Source organism: Chelonia mydas, chromosome 4, assembly GCF_015237465.2.
Source record: "Chelonia mydas isolate rCheMyd1 chromosome 4, rCheMyd1.pri.v2, whole genome shotgun sequence".
Classification (NCBI taxonomy): Eukaryota; Metazoa; Chordata; order Testudines; family Cheloniidae; genus Chelonia; species Chelonia mydas.
In genome coordinates, this window is record NC_057852.1 from 125,830,521 (window position 1) to 125,849,709 (window position 19,189).

The following is a 19,189-nucleotide window of genomic DNA, read 5'->3' on the forward strand; positions in this document are numbered from 1 at the left end:
TAACCCTCAGTGGGATCAGAGGGTAATGGCTTGTAGGAAGTGGTGTTGGAGAGCTGCCTAGCAGCCTCTTGTTCATATTCCGACCTATTCATGATGACAACAGCACCTCCTTTGTCAGCCTTTTTGATTATGATGTCAGAGTTGTTTCTGAGGCTGTGGATGGCATTGTGTTCTGCACGGCTGAGGTTATGGGGCAAGTCATACTGCTTTTCCAATATTTTCCACCACACGATCCATTGTCTACAGCCAAGCTCTACGATACAACCGCATTTGCTCCAACCCCTCAGACAGAGAGAAACACCTGCAAGATCTCTATCAAGCATTCTTACAACTACAGTACCCACCTGCTGAAGTGAAGAAAGATTGACAGAGCCAGAAGAGTACCCAGAAGTCACCTACTACAGGACAGGCCCAACAAAGATAATAACAGAACGCCACTAGCCATCACCGTCAGCCCCCAACTAAAACCTCTCCAGCACATCATCAAGGATCTACAACCTATCCTGAAGGACGATCTATCACTCTCACAGATCTTGAGAGACAGGCCAGTCCTTGCCTACAGACAGCCCCACCACCTGAAGCAAATACTCACCAGCAACCACACACCACACAACAGAACCACTAACCCAGGAACCTATCCTTGCAACAAAGCCCGTTGCCAACTGTGTCCACATATCTATTCAGGGGACACCATCTTAGGGCCTAATCACATCAGCCATGCTATCAGAGGCTCGTTCACCTGCACATCTACCAATGTGATATATGCCATCATGTGCCAGCAATGCCCCTCTGCCATACATTGGTCAAACTGGACAGTCTCTACGTAAAAGAATAAATGGACACAAATCAGATGTCAAGAATTATAACATTCAAAAACCAGTTGGAGAACACTTCAATCTCTCTGGTCACTCGATTACAGACCTAAAAGTTCCAATTCTTCAATGAAAAAGTTTCAAAAACAGACTCCAACGAGAGAACAGTCAGCATGGATTCACCAAGGGCAAGTCATGCCTGACTAATCTAATTGCCGTCTATGACGAGATAACTGGCTCTGTGGATGAGGGCAAAGTGGTGGACGTGTTGTTCCTTGACTTTAGCAAAGCTTTTGACACGGTCTCCCACAGTATTCTTGCCAGCAAGTAAAAGACGTATGGGCTGGATGAATGGACTATAAGGTGGATAGAAAGTTGGCTAGATTGTCTGGCTGAACGGGTAGTGATCAATGGCTCCATGTCTAGTTGGCAGCCAGTATCAAGTGGAGTGCCCCAAGGGTCGGTCCTCGGGCCGGTTTTGTTCAATATTTTCATTAATGATCTGGAGAATGGTGTGGATTGCACCCTCAGCAAGTTTGCAGATGACACTAAACTGGGAGGAGAGGTAGATATGCTGGAGGGTAGGGATAGGATACAGAGGGACCTAGATAAATTAGAGGATTGGGCCAAAAGAAATCTGATGAGGTTCAACAAGGACAAGTGCAGAGTCCTACACTTAGGACGGAAGAATCCCATGAGCTGCTACAGACGAGGGACTGAATGGCTAGGCAGCAGTTCTGCAGAAAAGGACCTAGGGGTTACAGTGAACGAGAAGCTGGATATGAGTCAACAGTGTGCCATTGCTGCCAAGAAGGCTAAGGGCATTTTGGGCTGTATAAGCAGGAGCATTGCCAGCAGATCAAGGGACGTGATAATTCCTCTCTATTGGGCATTGGTGAGGCCCCATCTGGAGTACTGTGTCCAGTTTTGGGCCCCACACTACAAGAAGGATGTGGAAAAACTGGAAAATGTCCAGTGAAGGGCAACAAAAATGATTAGGGGACTGGAACACATGACTTATGAGGAGAGGCTGAGGGAACTGGGATTGTTTAGTCTGCGGAAGAGAAGAATGAGGGGGGATTTGATAGCTGCTTTCAACTACCTGAAAGGGGGTTCCAAAGAGGATGGATCTAGACTGTTCTCAGTGGTAGCTGATGACAGAACAAGGAGTAATGGTCTCAAGTTGCAATGGGGGAGGTTTAGGTTGGATATTAGGAAAAACTTTTTCACTAAGAGGGTGGTGAAACACTGGAATGCGTTACCTAGGGAGGTGGTGGAATCTCCTTCCTTCCTTAGATATTTTTAAGGTCAGGCTTGACAAAGCCCTGGCTGGGATGATTTAATTGGGGATTGGTCCTGCTTTGAGCAGGGGGTTGGACTAGATGACCTCCTGAGGTCCCTTCCAACCCTGATATTCTATGATTCTATGATTTAAAAGTAAAAAATATACAGGATTTTGCTCCATTTTTATGTTGTGTTTTGGTTGTGGTACTGTACTGCTTAACATTTTGGTCCAATAATTCCAAAATGTGTATTATATGATATTTGCACATTTGCAGCTTGTACTGTATAACGCTTTTATTACACCCAGAAACAAGAGGCAACAGAATGAATCACAACTGAATACACTCTAGGGAACAGTCCTGTATTAGGATGACTTAAAAGGTCTTTTCTACCTCAAACATGTATGATAAGGACTAGCCTAAAATCAGAATTTCTCAGCTCAAATGTTTGAAGTATTTTGGGTAGTGTTTTCCTTCTTTTAAAGTAAATCTAGTGCAAAGTAATTTGTAACAGGGAGATGGAAATATATTTGGAAAGACATCAGTGTTTACTTGAATAACTAGTGCCAGTAAGATAAATGTATAGGTGAAATGAGCCAAATCTTCATAATTGGTTGCATGTTTTTGTATGCATATACACAGACCACAAAACCTATTTCTTGCTCATGTGAGTCAATGCTTGTGGCCATTTTTAGGCCTGTGCTCTTTTGAAGATTTGGGTCATAATTTTTGGCCATTATGTTTTTTCCAATTGCCTGAAGCTACAATTAAAACATACAGGTCTCTTGTGAGTTGGATCCTAATTACATCATTCCACAGAATTTGAATTTATTCTCAAACCTTATGTAAAATATTATATATAAATTATAGCCCTGGTTCTGCAACATTTACTCAGATGTGTGAACATTACTTACGTAAATAGTTTTGTTCATGTTAATGGGACTAACCACATTGGGTGAACGTCACTCTTGGAGACCTGTATGTATTAGACACTTCTAAACTGGCCTTGCAAAATTCTGCTTGCTTGGGGTGAATAATTGTATTTTCATGAAGGAGACTAAATTATCATTTTATTTTTTCATCATGGTAGGGGAGGGCAAGTAGATTTTTTTTTTTATGCTTGAGCTAATAAAATTTCATGACTATTTTGCAAGGTTGAACTAAATATATCCATCCATCCAGAGAAATGAATCACTCTGCCAGAATTAAACTACAGGCATTTCTGAAGTGAAATGCAGTAGTTTAACAGTGCCCAGCAATGCTACACAATAGTTTGACAGGAAGAAATGAAAAACACCATATCACAGCTTTTCCGAACTGGCCTGCAGAGAGCTGGCTGATCACATAGTGCTGGATCTCTACTTTGTTTCCACCTGGTAAAAACAGAATAGATGGGACCAGGGGAGATAATGAAAAGCAAAAGCAATGGTGTGGTTAACTTTTACCAAAAACGAGTAAAACACTTATCACTGAAGTTGTAAACATACTTTCCTCCTATTACTTTTCTAAGTAAGAAACTGCGGTAGCTGATGTAAGGAGGTTACATGATTACCATTGGGAGGGGAGATGATTTGCACAATTGCCAATAGGAAGGGAGGTGTCCATGAGACAATATCTTTAGGAACCAGCAGAATCTTGGGAACAACTGTTAGAGAATTGTTATCAAATAATACTGGCCCAAATCTGCCACTCTTACTCACATCAAGTTCCTATCTCCATTCAAAGTCCAACTGAAATAAGTGTATCTACTCATGGAATAAGGTAGCAGTCAATGTAAGTGTGGCAAACTTGAGCCGCAAATGATCAGAGGAAGGATTTGCATATGAGATTTTACTCAGATAGAACTTCCCTTATCTTCAGTGTGAGTTGTGCAAGACTAAATACTACAAAATCTGACCATATTTCTTTTTTGTTGAGGATGTTTTTATACTCTCCAACTGCAGAGAAGCACATTTTTTAAAAAAAATTGTGGTGAAATTTAAATTTATTTAAAATACATATTTTAAACATAATATATCAACTTCTGCCAAAACATTAGTGAAAAAGGGGTTGGAAATGTCTTGAGGTGAATGTTTGGCATAAGTTTGTGTTTGGTGTACGCACATGGAAACAAGTGTATCCCACTAGAAATCCATTCAGTATATTTGCATTTGATCATGAATGATTGACTTAACATACTCTTAGTCCTTTGAAGAAGGGCTGGATTTTGTCCAGGGCTACAAGAGCTTCTGTAGTGCCCTCAGTGTGGAAAGTTAACTGGGCAAGATTATGGCGGCTGTGGGGGTGCAGAAGTCCAGCACAGTCCTAAAAGTGGCCAGGCTAGTCAGGAGATGCACAAGGTCAGCATATCACCTGAGCAGCCTCTCTGAATGGAGCTCCTGTGATGCCCCTGGAAGAACTTAAAGCTGCTCCCCTGGACCCCATGGAAGCCTTCATAGAGCAGCAACAACGTTACCTTCTGCTCTCCTGGGGGAAATGCCTCTCTTTCTGGGCCAGCATGAGTATATTTGACCCAAGGGCAGATATACCAGTTTTAATTAACTGCAGTTGGACAACAGAAATTTATGCGTAGATGTAGAAGTGAAATAGGGTCCAGTGCTATGCCATTAAAGTCGATCAAGAGCAGAAATGGGCTGTTATAGAAGCATCTCAGAGAATTTTTTTCTATTGTTACCAAGTTAGGTGGTAAGGAGAAAGAGTAAACATTTAAAAATCATAAAAGGTGGGGGATTAACCTAGGCAAATCATGTCTGAAATTTTATTAGGTTAAAAAAGATCCTTTTTTTCAATAATTTTAATTTATATGGTGCCTTATTTTCTCAGATTCCAAAAAATGCTTTATAATCTGCATTATGTATTGGACCTTCAATTAAAATTTAAATTTCAGTGCGGGGAAGATTAGTGAAGAGCTTAGTAGGCAGCAAGAAGAGGGCTAGGAGTTATGGGACAAGAGGAGGTAATAGCAAATAGCCAATCAGTGAGCAGAAAATAGAGTCCAGTGCTGAAATTTAACAAGTCAGAATCTGACAATATCATTAGTTTCCAGGAGACTGTGAAGGTATGCTACTGCTGATATGGTTGTTGCTTTTCTATTCCTGGTTTCTGGGACATGCTTCATTTGGTTTTTGGTTCTTAGATACCACGGTGATAGTTGCTTCAAGTGCACAGACCACCACTACTGCAGCTTCCTCTGGAGCAGAGGGTTCTAGTCACATTGTTAGCCAATGTACAACATACTGCATTCAGTGTAGGAGGAGGGATAGAAAATTTTGGTCGAGGAAATCAAGACTTAGGTCTGGTCTACACTACAGAATTAGCTTGACGTAAGCTAATTCTGTAAGTGTCTACTTTACAATGTTACTTCCGCCAATGTAAATCACCCACTACACTGACTTAACTCCACCTCCAGAAGAGGCATAGCTTAGGTTAATGTAGTTAGGTTGATGCAGTGTCATTGTGGACACTGCATTGAGTTTTCCAACTGTCAGCCCCTGGGGTACCACCTGGCAGGGTTGGCAGCTGCAGCCCCACCGCCTGGCTCTGGCTGTCTTCCCCTCCTGGCACGTCTCTAGATGCAGGAGTTGTGTCTAATCCAAGACAGATGACTATCCAGCCTCCTTTTGAAAACCTCCAGTGAAGAAGCTTCCAGATGTAGTATAGACATGCCTTACTCTGTTGTTGTCTAATAAAAAGTAGTCTGGATCTTTGTTCAGTCAATAGTAATGCATATTTATATGGTCCTAGTGCAAAGGCCGTAACTGGGAGTGGTGCCTTTGACAAGAGGATCTAAGGATTGTCAATTTACATTTTATGGTAAGGTAAATTTAATAAACTTTGATGTGACCCTTTAAAAATTTATTTATCTCTGTTCAGCAGAGATGGAGACCAAGAGTATTCAGCTTGAATGTGTGAGCTAACCCCTATAGAAAAGAACAATGGTACAGATCAAAGTTGATCACCATACTTAATCAAAACAAATGGAAATCATTAGGTCTTTTGACATACTGGCCTCGGAGACAGAAAGGCGGGGGGAAACTCCCAGAAGTGATTAGGAGGCACTAATCATGTGGCTTTTCTCCTAAACAAGAAAAGATCCTGCATGTAAATTTTAATCCAACCTCATCCTGATTTGTTAATGGATTATATCACACGAGGCATGCATGAGTGGCCAGGAATTGTATGTCTGAACATGCAAGATGTCCCAGTCACAGGAACTTGAAAATTGGGTACAGGACACAGCAAGAGAGTTGCTCTCTGGACACTAAGTGATGTTAACAGGCTGACAAAAGAGAAGTCAGAGGGGATTGCTTGAAAGGGGTGTTATCTAGTCACATTTCTTTTTTGTCTCTGCAACTCAGTTAAGAATGCTTTATCTAGCTTAGCTTATGAGAAATATAAGTCTAGATATGTTAAGCAAACTGTTTCTTTTCTTGTAATTCCATTTTTTCTCTTTGTTTTTAGTAAATTTGTTTTTGTTAAGATTATGGTTGCATGAGTAATTTTGTACAGACATTCCTGAGGAGAGGAGAGCCCCATAACCTCTAAGGAGAGTTGGTGAAGTATAAAGAGTTTCTAGAAGTTACACCTCTCCTTCTGTCCTGGAGTGTTTGGTCACGGGGCATGGGGACAGGTGTTTGCTCTCCCCAGTGGGTTGTTACCACAAATCTGCAGCCAATGGACACAAGGGGAGAAGTGAAAAAATTAAAGAGGAAATCACCTGAAGGGGGGTTCCAAAGAGGCTGGAGGTAGGCTGTTCTCAGTGGTGGCAGATGACAGAACAAGAAGTAATGGTCTCAAGTTGCAGTGGGGGAGGTCTAGGTTGGATATGAGGAAAAACTATTTCATTAGGAGGGTGGTGAAGCACTGGAATGGGTTACCTAGGGAGGTGGTGGAATCTCTTTCCTTAGAGGTTTTTAAGGCCTGGCTTGACAAATCCTTGGCTGGGATGATTTAGTTGGTGTTGGTCCTGCTTTGAGCAGGGGATTGGACTAGATGACCTCCTGAGGTGTCTTCCAACCCTAATATTCTATGAAATGAGAATTGGTGGTTGATTGGTCACTGGTCCCATTGTGCTGGGTGATCTGCAAACACAGAAAGCAGAGTGGTCTTAGTCCTGCAGGGTTTACAGTCTAAGTAGGTAGAACCCTAGAGTTTATTGTATGTGGAATGTGTGTCAGTTTTTTTCTCTAATTTTACATATTGTCTTCATATTAAACTGTAAACAAACTTTTACATAATTTATAATCATTTAACTGCAAGTACATGCTCTAAGAACTGATTTTTACATAATGACTGATGTTGGTTCTTTGAGAGTTGTGTTTTTACTAGCTTTGGTTCTCAAAGCCGTAGGTATCATCAATGTTAATTGATTGTAACTTTGAAGACGGGGATAAGTAGTTTTAGGTGCTGAAAGCATTGGTTTTCAGATGAGATCAGTTTCTCTGTTGTCCTCTCAATCTACAACAACTTTCTCCAGTGGGATCTCTTTGTTTGCCTTATAAATTGGTGGTGATTCTGCTACTTTGTTCTGTACTTTAGAAGTATTATTGCTACATTTGCTAAATTTATTTTTATAAACATTGAAATTTAATGTCGTAAAGTGCTCAACACAAATGTTGTGGCATTGAGTGAGCATGTGTAGTATACAATATTTGAAGGATACTTTAGATCAGAATAGCAAATTAATATTTACTCAGGTTAAGTTGGCAAGAAAACACATTAACCAGATCTCCAACTTGGATTTGTGTTTCCTTTTTTTATTAGTAATTTTATTATTTTGGGCAGGATTTTGTTCAGATCTGTAATCTTTCTAATATTTTATAGCCTTCATTAGGCTTAGTCTTTCTACTTGCACTTTCCAAGTACAGCACCTCTGAACCTGAATCTGTAGTCATTAGTATAATGTCACTGTGTATCTTACCTGAATAAGAATTACAAGACTGGGCCCTGAGCCAGCTTGATGTAACATTTTACCCAACATTACCTGTAATAATTTTGTGATAGTCTTCAAATGTGTTTTAAAACTTTCTTCTTTAATACTTAGTTTTATAATTAATTTGGTTTGTTTTATTGCTCTCTTGTGCTAATTATGTCAAGTTTGATACTTTTGATTAGTACTATATTATATAAACTAGTTATCAATCATATTAAATGATAGACTTCACAGTAGATATTCTCGTGTTTTACTTTTGGGGTTTTTAATTAGGTGTTTCCTTGTGTGTAGTTTTTTTACACATTTGGAGTTTTGTGTTACTTTTCTTTTCTCTTCCAGCATTCTTGAGCTGTTTCATACAAACTACATAAAATTACCACACGACTATTCTCTCAGAATCACCCTTTCGTCCTTGAGGTGTTCTTTTTTTGGCCTTTGGTGAGTACCAAACAATATTTTACGGTGAGATCCATTTAGTTACTTTTTAGTGCACCTGATCTTCCATTATACTATTCTCCCCCCTTATTTTTATTTTCCCATTCTCTTTGTTTAATCATTTTCTTTCTTTGTACCAAATTTTTCTTTTCTAAAGCTATTCTTGAAATTTTTCCAGTTTAACTAAGGTCTTATGGATGAAACATAATCTTTCAACTAATTTCTTCTAATATTTGTTTTAACAATGTTGTTTGGTTTTAAATTTTATATTTTATTGTGGGAGCCTATATGCTGACACAGAACTAGCCTTATTCCTGAAGCTTAAAAGATTGGCTTTACACAAAGGCTAATGATGTAAATACATTAGCATCATTTCTGTATAATCATACTATTAATTAACAGATAAAACTCCTTTTGCAGGGATATAGCCAGGTCAGTTTGTCATTTCTGAAGTGAAATGGCAGGATGAGTATAATGACCCCTTGAAGAGTTACAAATTGTTTTGTATGGTATGTGTTTATATATAGAATACAGTATATACTGTAATGTATTTAGCAACTGCTGAATATAAAATATTTGGAATTAAAAAAATCCACTACTTTGACAGACTGGAGTACAGGTATTCATTTTATTTATTTTTGAAAAATACTCTCATACAAGTGTAATTACTGGGGCTCATTGATTAAGCACTAAGGTTGTATTTCCTGCTACCCACCCCCCTGCCCTCTGCATAAAGAAGTGCATACATATTTAGTTGGTTTAAATGAAATCCTTTAATGTGTGAAGAGACAAAATTAAATGACTGTGTCAGATGATTCCTTTTTGGGAAATGTACAGTGGAGGTAATGTAACAAGGATAAATCTTCTCAGTGCTAGAAAATTAAATATTAAACATGTAACTTTAAAATGTAAGTCCTCATTCTGGTTTAAAAACTTCTCATGCCGTGTAAAAGCAGTGCTGTTTGACAGTTAGTAATGAAGCTGATTGGCTGATCTTCATCTAATAGTGATCTTAATTATTTAATAACCTTCTGCAACCATCATGCCAAATGCATGTGTAACCCATCCTCACATGCAACTGAAAGACTGAAATAAATCCATTATATAAATTTCCTGAGTAAAACTGCTTTAGTGTAACCATAGGAAATTGTCTAGGTGTGTGTATTTGTATGCTAGCTAAAGTAAAGAGTGATTGGTTTTTGGAGCCCTTTGCAAAGCTTGGTTGTCTGTTTGCTTCCATAATCACATGTCTCTGAAGAGGTTAACTGTAAACCCACAGTGCCTCGAAGGTTGGAGCTCCAGGGCGGATGTGCTTAAGCTACTGGGGAGTGTGGGTGTGGGGACTCAGCGCTGGACCTGGGTGCCTAGGGCAACTGAGCCACAGGATTCCATTTCCATGAAGGAAAACTGACAGAGCCTGTGCCCAGGAAGCTTGCGAGAGAGACCAAAAAAAGAGACACTGCTGCAGCCTACTCAGGTGATGTGAAGCTTAAGAACACATGGGACAACGTGGTGGGACCAAAACCACAGTTGCCTGGTTAGGGGCTTATTCCTTCACCCACTTACTTCCCTGGTCCTTCTTGCATGAACAGAGAGCAACAATACCCGAAGTCCAAAGGTGCAAACAATTCGATGTTTATTGGGGTGAACTTCCAGCAAGCATGATTCCAGTTTCCTTCCTTAGTGTCCCTCTTCCCAGCTCTGACACCACAGAGCCTTACACCTGTGTCCCTGTTCCCATTCCCCCCCCTTAGCAAAACATGATTCCAATTTCCCCACCCCCATTCCCTGTTCCCATTCCCCCCCCCCCGACACCCACACACGCCCTGATTGACTGCAGACTGTATAGTAAAACTTGAGTTCTGCTTAGCTATACCTTAACCAATCATTTTCCTGAAATTTAACTAACCTATCCTAACATATTGTAACATGATTATGTAACCAATTATATCCCACCACCTTAATTAGTTTACACCCAGCAAAATTAATTATACAGCAGACAGAAACAATCACAGAACCAGACAGATTATGCAGACAAATAATAGCAAAGTGGGAACTATAATGACAAAACAATACAGAAGTGAGGATTTCATATCCCAGCTATTGATAAGTGAGTTCTTGCCAGACAGGATGCTATCAAACTAAGTTTCCTTTTACATTTTCTAGGCACTTCCCTTTCTCTGGAGGCGATAAGCATTATCAGGACAGGATTGTATTCCTAACAGCTCAATAGCACCTTATTTCAATGGGACTAGGTTGGAATGTGCAGATGTGACCGTTCGCTTTCCAGTTTATGGCTGCCTCTGTTGCTTAGCCAGAGATCTCAGCCTAAGAACAGGGCCTCAGACTGTCACAGTAAGAGAAGGCCCTTACACCGGCAGACAATGATTTTGATTCTTTCTTTTATACCTCTATAACTAGCTAAGTGATAAGAATACACCTAAATTCTTAGAGTATAGGCCTTTACAGACAGGCCTGAATAGCTATATCCTAACAGTATCCAGCTGTGGGAGTTCTAGTAAGGCTGTGACACCTTCTATTATCAAATTGCTGTTCCACATGTAGGTTCTTACAGACTACCCGTTAATCTTCTCTTTAAGCTACATAGGGGGAGCTCCTTGAGTCTCACTGTAAGGCATGTTTTTCTAACCTTCTATTCATTCTTGTGGTTCATGTCTGAATTTTCTCCAAGGTATTCACATCCTTTTTGACTTGTGAAAACCAGAACTGGACACAGTATTCCAGTAGTGGTTCCAGGAGTGGTTGCACTAGTGCTACATACAGAGGTAATATAACCTTTTCACTCTTGCATGATATTCTCCTGTTTCTGCATCTGACGATCATGTTAGCCCTTTTGGTCACAGTATTGCACTGGGAGCTTCTGTTCAGTTGATTATCAGCTATGACCCCCAAATCTTTTCAGTGGCACTGCTTCCCTGATTAGTCCCCTCCATCTTGTAAGAGTGGCCTACATTCTTTGCTCCTAGAAGTATGGCCTTACATTTGGACATATTGAAAAGTATGTTTCCTTACGCCAGCTTACCAAGCAGTCCAGATTGCTCGTAGTATTGGCCTGTCCTCCTTTACTATTTACCACTCCCCAATCTTTGTGTCATCTGCAAACTTCATCAATTTTGTTTTCTTTCAGGTTATTGATAAAAATGTTAAATAGCGTAGGTCCAAGAACTGATTTCTGTGGGACCCCACTAGAAACAGCCTTTACAACTGCATTTTATGACTGTCAATCTGTCTGATGATCATAGGATCCATCCAATCCAATATTTGCTCCTATTTTTGCACACTTTTGGGGTAGACATTTTTTTCCTGTGCTTAAGACCACTGCTGTCAGAGTGGTTCTGAACTACCAGTATAGTTGACACTTGGAAACTCTGGTGATGGGCAACCTGAGACCGTTTCCAGTAGCCTAATTATGGCAGTTCCTGCAAGCATCACCGACCTAGATTCTATTCTCCGCTGCATCTATGTAACTGTTACCTACTGGCTTCAGATATGTAATTAAGGGCAGAGTACAGCCAACTGTAGCTTTGGAACTGCAGACATTTCACAGATGTTGTCATAAATATAAAGGGAAGGGTAACCACCTTTCTGTATACCGTGCTATAAAATCCCTCCTGGCCAGAGGCAACATCCTGTTACCTGTAAAGGGTTATGAAGATCAGCTAACCTGGCTGGCACCTGACCCAAAGGACCAATAAGGGGACAAGATACTTTCAAATTTGGAGGGCAGGGGGAAGGCTTTTGTTTTGTGCTCTTTGTTTACGTGGTTCTCTCTTGGGACTGAGAGAGGCCAGACAGAAATCCATCTTCTCCAACCCATCCTAATCCAAGTCTCCAATATTGCAACCAGTATAGGTAAGCCAGGCAAGGCGGATTAGTTTATCTTTTGTTTTATGTGAATTTTCCCTGTGTTTACAAGAGAGGTTTATTCCTGTTTTCTGTAACTTTAAGGTTTTGCCCAGAGGGGGATCCTCTGTGTTTTGAATCTGAATACCCTGTAAAATATTTTCCATCCTGATTTTACAGAGATGATTTTTACCTTTCTTTTCTTTTCTTTTCTTTTCTTTTCTTTTCTTTTCTTTTCTTTTCTTTTCTTTTCTTTTCTTTTCTTTTCTTTTCATAAAACCCTTCTTCTAAGAACCTGACTGATTTTTCCATTGTTCCAAGATCCAGGGGTTTGGGTATTTGATGATTTTGTAACCAGTTGATTAGGATATTATTCTCAAGACTCCTCAGGAAAGGGGGTGTGTACGGCTTGGGGGGATATTTTGGGGGAAGACGTCTCCAAGTGGTCTCTTTCCCTGTTCTTTGTTTAAAACGCTTGGTGGTGGCAGCATAATGTTCAAGGACAAGGCAAAGTTGTACCTTGGGGAAGTTTTTAACCTAAGCTGGTAGGAATAAGCTTAGGGGGTCTTTCATGCGGGTCCCCACATCTGTACCCTAGAGTTCAGAGTGGGGAAGGAACCCTGACAGATGTCTATAGAAAACTTTTGATTAGAGCAGAGATCCTGAAACTGTGATTATTAAATCATTTGCTGGTTGTCTGCAAAGAATTGAATGGTAACATGTTGCTGACTTACCTTATTTTGAGCACAGAGAAGGAAGATAGATGGGAGGAAGAGGAGAAAGGGACAAAAGTAGACTGTGATTAACTATTTCAAAAAGATCAAAACATGTATCACACTAAAAGCAGCAAATATATGTATACACACAGTTTCCTAACATAACTTTTCCAAGTAAACAATTGCTATCTGTCATAGGGATGTCATTCATTGTGAAAGAGAGGGCAAGTATTTCATTTGTTTTTCTTTGAGTGATGCACGAGATGAGGTTCTTTTGAATAGCAGTGTCTGTTGGGGCTATGCCTGTGCCCTGGCTACACTCTTGTTTCCCATAGACAAGTGTATGAGGAATGGGGAGGCTGCAACTCACACTCATTTCCTTTTTACCACCCTTGTCTGCAAAATGGAACTGTGTAGTATCCACATCCTTTTCTCCAAATGCGTTAGGGCAGTGGCTCTCAACATTTCCAGACTACTGTACCCCTTTCAGGAGTCTGATCTATGTACCCAAAGGTTCACCTCACTTAAAAATTACTTAAAAATACAGAAGTGTCTCAGCACACTATTACTGAAAAATTGATGACTTTCTCATTTTTACCATATAGTTACAGAATAAATCAATTGGAATATAAATATTGTACTTACATTTCCAGTGTATATAGGGCAGAATAAACAAGTCATTGTCCATATGAAATTTTAGTTTGTACTGACTTTGCTAGTGTTTTTTATGTAGTCTGTTGTAAAGCTGGGCAAACGTCTAGATGAGTTGATGTACCCCCTGGAAGACTTCTGCATACCCCTGGTTGAGAACCACTGAGTTAGGGCATGTCTAACCTACAGCAGCATGGCTATGGTGCTGCTGCTGTAGTGCCATAGTGCAGATGCTTCTTGCGTTGATGGACGGGGGGTTTCCATCACTGTAGTTAGTTCATCTCTCTAAGAGGCAGTAGCTAGGTTGTCGGAAGAATTCTTCCATCAGTCTAGCCACATCTACACAGGGTGTTAGGTTGACCCAACTATGATGCTCAGGGCATGAAATTTTTCACAGCCATGAGCAATGTAGCTAGGTCAATCTAATTTGTAAGTGTAGATCAGGCCTTAGCTGAATCAGTTCTATAGTTAGGATTAGTTATTGTTGTTAGTTTATTTTAAGTAAATTTTCATTGCCTGTTGGCATATGACCACCCCCCCCCCCCCGATCTCTAAACTTAGAATAGTCATTGGTTTTCCTTATGCCTGTATGTGCCCCGGTACAAGGGCTGCTCCTCTACAAGAACTTAAAATGGCCTACACAAAATAGCTGGGGTTCGAGATTTTTCCCTCTTCCAACATAATGATGCCAGTGAATGATAGCCATGCTCTATTCCTGGGAGAGGGCCATGCCCCAGAGCAGTATATGATTTGCAAGTGCTTCTCCAGAAGAACTCAAAAAGAAAGGTAGAAAAACTTGAAACTATTTCTCCTGAAGAGGTCCATGCAAGTCTAATCAGACCCTTACAGATCCTCTGAGAAGCTCCAGGTACTGGACCCATCACACACATTTGAGTGCCCTGGTGAGCTGAGGTGCCACCCAAACTCGGGGTAACCTCTAACAAGCCCAGTCATGAAACATCTTGCTGACATCTTTAAAAAGGGTCTGCAAGGAGCACTGCTCTAGGGACCAGGACAGGCACTGTTCCCTCTCTCCTCACAAGGGACAGAAGGCTTCCCCAGGCTCACTCTTCAAAAAGCCTGAAAGTAGAGTCCTGCCCTGGTGCACCTGCACCAAAAACCAAACTGTCTCTGACAGTCTCGTCTTACACCAAGGACCGCTCTGCTTCTGGTGCCAACAGTTAAGCACTGTTACTATTGTCACCATACCTGTGGTACTGGGAGCTCTGATATCGAGTACCTCATTACCAAGAACTAGTACTTCAGTACCAAAAAGCTCATCTATACTGATTTGAGATCTTGCCCTAGGTAGTTTGAGGTCTCTGTACATTGGCATCTCTCCATTACATGATGTCCAGATACCTTTCAGTGGGCCAATACCAGAGCAGCTACAGGAGGTCATTACTAAAGCACCCCGGTGCTGGTGCCATGACAAGGTATGCCTGACAGAACTGCATGTCTGCTGGAAGAGGTGCTTTCATTTTCTTCCTTCTCTTTCAGAAGGACAGAGCAGAACTTCCTCCCTGGAACGTACCCATTCACCCCCATGGATGGAACAGTGGGAGTCTGGTAGAATTGAGGGGGGAATCCTTGAGGCATTCCAGAAGATAAATTGGGAGTCATAGGGAACCTGCCCCTGTCCTGCTGCCTACCTCTATCAACCACGGCTTTACTGTTCTCCCAAGTGGTGAATATTTATGGCCCCGTGAGTGTTTACCAAAATTTTGGCAGTGGTGGGTGCCCACTTGAGGAGGCCAGGAATCCAGGTGCATCTCGGTGTTGATAACAGGGTTGTATGGAGAAAATCCTGACAGCAAATGTGTAACTTCCTTCAAAAGACACAAAAGCATCTTTGCCACACTGGGTCTCCAACTCAGAGGATACAGTTAATTGGAACTATATTATATTACAAGTCAGTAAAAGCATACCTACCTCAACAGAGGTTTCTGACTATGATGGACTTCATTAGGCTATTCCAGGCTCATCCCACCACACTAGTAAGGACTTACCTCAGAGTCATGGTGTATATAGTGACATGCACTTATGTCATGCAGCATGCTAGACTTCACCTTTGACCTTTGCAAGAACAGCTGAAATCCTTGTATCTGCCCAACAGAGTCCGTGGCCCATCTCACAGCTAGAACCTCTTTTTCTGTGGCTGAGTATGCTTTCTCTCTGGAAAAATAGCTTCCTACTGATAGATGGTATTGGATATTCCTCTCCATTGAACTTCTGAGAGACTGTCATCCCCCAGGGTGAAACCTGAACTATTGTATTATTGTGTCCCCTTTAGCGCTCTAGCCTAGGTTGTCTTTTAGAATGCGTTGCTAGTGAACAGCAAATCCCTCCAGTCCCTGTTCACTCTCAGCCACCAGCATGCAAAATCAGTCCCAGCTGAATACGTGAATGCTATGCCCAGCCATTCATGAATAGACACAGGTGGATGCACGCATGTCCCTCAGTCCCAGGCTTGCATCCCAGAAATGTGCATCTTGCACTGTCCAGCACACTACTGCACAGAGCAAGTTCATGAATTAGTCTGTCATTTTATCAAAGAAAATTATTGTTACAGCCTTGGTTAATCTGAGTAGAGATTCCCCAGACGCTTCAACCAAAACCAAACTGGTTTAGATAAAACATTAACATAAGTTTATTAACTAGAGAGAGAAATTAAGTGATTCTAAGTAATATAAGCATAAAAGTCAAAATTGGTTTAAAAATAAAAGGATAAAACTGCAATCTGATTCCTAAATGTTGCCAAGTTGAATAAGATTTGAAAGCAAAAAGGTGTGTCTCACCCAGAAAGTTTCAGCAGTCCATGCTAACTGGAAAGTATTCCAGTTAGGAACACTCACCCCATTTCAATGATGGTTCTTTGTTGTTCAAATGATCTTGCTCCCATGAGTACAGATGGGGAGGGGGGTCATGGGGAAGCCATTGTCTCTTCTTTTATACCCTCCTCCTCGTCTTTGAGGATTACCCGCCTGCTGCAGTGCAGACAATCAGTCTGTGGCATGTGTGAGATTCAAAGTGATTTCCAGGTGATTTCTACATTTCTTGTTCACACCTGCGTACATGATGTTTGAGATATCGTGGGGATGAAATGCAAATTTTTTTTGTTTACAGACCTCCCTGATGGCAAATGGTTGCTTCAGTAGCTAATAGTTTTCTAACACCTGTGGCCAGTCCTTTGTTGACACTGAGGAGCTAAGTGGTGGGTGTTCCCCAGAATTACAACATGTTTCAGTAACAAACATATAGCAAAATCTCATAACTTCATATACAATATTGATACACACATTTAACAAGACAATAATGTTCACCAGATTATGACTTCTCAAATGATACCCCACAAGGCATACTTTGTGCAAAATATATCCTTAACCATACAAAAGTGGTGAATATGGGGGTACAAGGTGTTACATGGGGTGCAGTGTGTCACAGAAAGCACTTCCCCCAGGTCCGTGTCTGAGGCACCAGTTGGTAACAGAAACTCTTTTAAAAATCTGTATAAAAAAGGATCAGCTCTCTACATGAGCACTCTGACTGTCTTAAAGGCCCTGTCACATGTTTCCATCCACTGAATTTTCCTGTGGTGTCCATCTTTCATGAACTCCGTCAAGAGGGATCCAATGGTGGCAAATCCTGGTACAAAACATCAGTAGTACTTGGCTAATCCCAGGAACTGTTGCATTTGTTTTTTTTGTCAAAGGAGTAGGGCCGTTCATCAAAGTGTGGACCTTGTCTACCAAGGGTCACAGCTGGCTGCCTCCTACTACTTACCCAGAGTACATAGTTTCACAACTTCTATTTTGCATTTGATGAGATTGGCTGTTCGGCGTTCACGAGGGATTGAAGTAATGCCAGCACGTGTTCCAAGTGTTCCTCCCAACTTCGGTTATAGATGACAATGTCATCCAGATGGGCTGTGGCAAATTGCCCATGGGGTTGCAAGTTTTTATCCTTCTAGAGCTTGATGGTTGCAGTTGCTGTTTTTTCCCTGGAATCTGGCATCAGCAGGATCTGCCAGTACCCTGTGGTAGGATTGGGGGCAGATCTGTACACGCACCCGTACCTGCTCCAGCAAGTCCTCCACCCTTGGCAGGGGGGAGGCATCAAATTTAGATACCACATTGAGTTTGCAGAAATCGATACAGAAGTGCACCATCCTGTCTGGCTTAAGGACGAGGATAGTGGGGCTCCTCCACTCATTGTAGGACACCTTTATGACTACCAGAGCTAACATTGCTTGAAGTTCTTGATGGACAGCATCCCACATTTTCCGGGTAAGGGGTGATGGTTTTCCCTCCCCTTTTTGTCCTAGTTTTGTTCCAGTGTGATGGGGGATCAGAGGGGACTTTTCTGGACCAGACAAGAGTGTTGTAGGGAACAATTCCACAGGTTGTTGTACTTGTGCCCTTTGATCAGGTTGTAAAGTTTTCTCATCTTTACAGACTTGCAGGATTTTCCTACCAGGGCCAGGGCTTGTAATTTTTTTTTTCTAGGGGTCTATGCTGAGCTGGTGTGTCTCTGCTAACAGTGCCAGGTTCTGTTTGGTCAGGTCCTCTGGTTTTTAACTTATTGCTGCATGATGCTGTCTGTAGGCCATCTGTAGCCATATAATTTTCCATGGGGTGGACCCCCTCTGCTAACATCTCTGGGCAATGTTTTAACTCCTAGGCCTTTCACCCAGCAGTAGGATGTGCGTGAACTATTCCACGAACACATGACATGCTGTCTGGAGTGGCTCATGACCGTGAGTGCCTACCTCAGGGCAGATTGTCAGAAGCAGGGCAGACATCCCAAATTGGTGGTGTGTTCTATAATTAGATTTCACTAAGCCAGTACCAAATGTGAACTCCTGGATCCTAACAGTCTTACCAGGTAGTTGCAGACAATCCCCTTAGACTCTCTAGTCTATCTTGTTACCCAGACAAATTGGACTTAGTGATAAATGGTCATTTATACCAAAAATCAACAAATATTCCAGGTTACTCCCAGTCACAAGAAACCAGTCACTCACCCAGGTTGAGTTGCATTCTAGATCTCACACCAAAGACAACACTGGTAGCCAATTCTGTAGTAAACTAACTATAGGTTTATTAGCTAAGAAAAGTCCATCTTGCTTAGGCCACCCATGGGTGTAACTTGAAAAAAGCCTTCCCCTTATCTCAGGGGTGATCCCTGACGTGCGTTCTCCACCATTTGTCACAGCTCTTGGGTTACAGATGGATGCCTCGAGCTGTCTGGGTGCTGCAAAACCCATAGGGTGCCTCAATCTGCATAAACAAGAATCTCAGTGATACTAAATTGAGCAGAATAGTTTGACTGTGTTTGAAGAGGATGGAGCTCCTCGCTGTCACTCCCCAAGTCTTTTCAATATAATCTAGATTCCCTATCTCTAGGGTGGATTGAGGATAGCAGTATTGACCACTTAATGGCTTGCCTCTGGGCTTGACAAACCTACTAGCCAGAATACTGGAGTCTGCTGTCTCC

At 41.4% G+C, this 19,189-nt stretch overlaps 1 protein-coding gene across 2 annotated transcripts in view; it reads left to right on the plus strand.

The window, feature by feature from the left end:
- The window catches only part of CTBP1 (C-terminal binding protein 1), a 408,406-nt gene that overhangs the window by 68,265 nt on the left and 320,952 nt on the right, over window positions 1–19,189 (plus strand). The window contains exon 4 of one of the 2 annotated variants that reach the window (XM_043544846.1): window positions 8,367–8,465. The exons of the other annotated variant lie outside the window; for it this stretch is intronic. The gene's annotated coding sequence lies outside the window, so the exon portion shown is untranslated. The remainder of the gene's footprint in view (window positions 1–8,366; window positions 8,466–19,189) is intronic. 2 annotated transcript variants of the gene reach the window in all.